The sequence below is a fragment of the Lonchura striata genome, unplaced genomic scaffold, assembly GCF_046129695.1.
Source record: "Lonchura striata isolate bLonStr1 unplaced genomic scaffold, bLonStr1.mat Scaffold_162, whole genome shotgun sequence".
Classification (NCBI taxonomy): domain Eukaryota; kingdom Metazoa; phylum Chordata; class Aves; order Passeriformes; family Estrildidae; genus Lonchura; species Lonchura striata.
This window is the reverse complement of record NW_027461106.1, coordinates 27,501-30,000: the sequence shown is the minus strand read 5'-3', so window position 1 is coordinate 30,000 and position 2,500 is coordinate 27,501. Positions and strand designations below refer to the sequence as shown.

At 79.2% G+C, this 2,500-nt stretch overlaps 1 non-coding gene across 1 annotated transcript; it reads left to right on the top strand.

Annotated features, from left to right (window-relative positions):
- The first annotated feature begins 2,278 nt into the window (after window positions 1-2,278).
- On the top strand, window positions 2,279-2,431 carry LOC144248513 (5.8S ribosomal RNA). The gene has a single exon (XR_013341807.1). It is a non-coding gene; the product is annotated as a 5.8S ribosomal RNA (ribosomal RNA).
- Window positions 2,432-2,500: the final 69 nt, after the last annotated feature.

Here is a 2,500-nt window from a genome sequence, read left to right as displayed (position 1 = left end):
CGCACCGGGGAAGCGGGGCTTTTGCCCGGCCGGGTAGAGCCCCGCTCTCGGGCCCGAGGCGGGCCCTCTGGCGCGGCAGAGGGTGGGGAAACGCCGGGGGTCGAGGTCCTCCGGGCGTTCCGGGCCGCGCTTCGTGGCGGGGGAGCGCGCGGGACCCGCCGCCGGGGAGGCGCGGCGGCGGAGGCGGCGGCGAAGGCGTTCCTCGCCCCGCCGGCGTCGTCGTCGCCGCGGCCTCTCCCGGCGTGGTCGGCGAGGTCGCTCGGCGGCCGGGCCGCGTCCCCGCACCGGCGGGGCGGCCCGAGCCGCGGCGGTCCTCTCGGGCGCAGCGCCGGGCTACTGAGGGAAACTCCGGGCCCCGAGAAGGACGCCGCGGTGGTGGCGGCAGACGTCGGGCGCGCCCCCGCCGGTGGACGCTCCCCCGAGGGCGGCAGCGGGGGAGGCACCCCGGCGGGGCCATGCAGGTCGTTTCCCTCGCCCCAGGGCCAGGTACCTAGCGCTCCGCGCCTCCGGCGGCCCCCCGGCTTCCTTTTCCTCGGCGTCGTCAAACGCTGCGGGGAGGGGGCCGCGAAAGGGCCGCCGCCGAGCCGGGGCGGCGGTTTAAAGACTCGGGCGGCTCGGCGCGTCCTTCCGCCGCGGCGGCGGCGGCGGCGGTTGCCGGGCGGCGGTGCGCGGCTCCATTGAGGGGTGGGGAGCTACTCCCGCGTGATCCCCTGCGGTGGTGCCCGCGGCCACCGGCCGCGCGGCCGTCGTCCCGCCGCGTTACCGCGCGCGGGGGGTTTGTCGCGCCGCGCCGGGGAGGGGCGCCCTGCCCCCCCCTCTCCGCGGCCCGGCCTCGGCGGAGAGGCCGCGGCGCGCGGTCGGCCGCGGGGGCCGACCCGCTCGCCTCGAAACGGGCGACGCCGGCAGAGAGCGCGCGCTCTCTCGCCCCTTCCTCAGCTGCGGGGTTGCGGCCGCCGGGGCCCGCCGCGCTCTCCTCCTTCCTCGGCCGCCTCTGCGGTCTCTGGGGTGCGGCGCCGCGCGCGGCGCGGCCGCGCCGTCTCTCTCCCCTCGACGGCCTTCTCCTCGAGCGCGCCGGCGGCGCCGGTCGCCGGCCGTCCCCGGCTCAGGGACCGCCCGCCCGCCCGGGGCCGAGCGCTCGGCAGGTCCCTCCGTCGCCGGAGAGTCCGCGAGCGCGGGCGGCCCCGTGCCGAGCGGCGGCGGCGCCGCTCGGCGAGTGTCCCCCGCCAGCGGGGACGGCCGGCCGGACGGCGCCCGCCGTCGCCGGCGGCGGTCCCGGCCCGGGCCCCGCCCGCCGCCTCCCCGTCGCCCTTTTCTCCGTCCGCTCGCGGAGCCCCGGAGGAAGGTCGTGCGCGCGGCGGCCGTGGGGGGTTGGGGGGGGGGGCGCTTCCCCGCCCGGTCTCCCCGCCCGGTCAGCGGGGAGAAAAGGGTGGGCGTCGCTGCCCCCCTCCCCGCCTACCCCCCCGGCTCGGCGCCGCACGCCTTCCCCTGGGCCGCGCGTGCCCGAGGAAAAAGGGGCTCCGTGACGGTGCGAGGCGGCGGCGGTCCCGGGAGTGCGGCCGTTGCGGCGGCGGGTCAGCCGTCCGGCAGGCTCCGGGCGCTCGCGACGCCGGCTCGGGTCTCGGTGCGGCGCCCGCCTCCGGCGCCGGCGGCGGAGCGCGTCCGCCGGGCGCTCGCCCTTCCCGGCGGGAGCGGTCCCGCGGGGGGCGTTGCCGGTTGGGCGGTGGCCGTCGCGTGCCGTCTCGAGCGCGGCAAGGCCGCTGGGGAGAGAGAGCGAGCCGGCCGCGCGGTGGCGCGGCGGCGCTCCGCGGGTCCGCGGAGCGGCGGTGAGAAGGGAGAGCGGCGCGCGCGGGGGCCGACGGCCGCGCCCCCGGCCGCGTGCGTCCCGTCGTCCCGTTGCAGCGAGGCCGGGCGGGCCGCCGTGTCCCCCCGCGGTCCGGCGCGCGCCGCGTGCCTCCTCCGTGCGGAGGCCGGGCCGAGCCCGGGCGCCTGGGCCGCCTCCGGAGGACGGCACAGTTTGCCGGCGGCGTCTCCCCTCGCTCGTAGCGGCGGGGGGAGGCGGTCGGGGACGCGGGTCCCCCCGCCTTTCCCGCCGACCTTCGGAGCGTTCCGTTGGGCGTTTCGCTCTCGGATGGTTTTTCTTTCCCCCCCCACTCGGTTCGTTGCGTTGTGTGCTCGTACGGTCGAAGCCGGGGGCGGCCCGCGTGCGTGCCCCCTCGGCGAGAGAGAAAAAAAGGGGCCCCCTCCGCCCGTGTGCGGGGTTCGGTGCCGAAAGCCAGACAACTCTTAGCGGTGGATCACTCGGCTCGTGCGTCGATGAAGAACGCAGCTAGCTGCGAGAATTAATGTGAATTGCAGGACACATTGATCATCGACACTTCGAACGCACTTGCGGCCCCGGGTTCCTCCCGGGGCTACGCCTGTCTGAGCGTCGCTTGACGATCAATCGCCGCCCGGGGGTTGCCACCCCGGCGGCGCGGCTGGGGTCGCCTCGCAGGCCCGT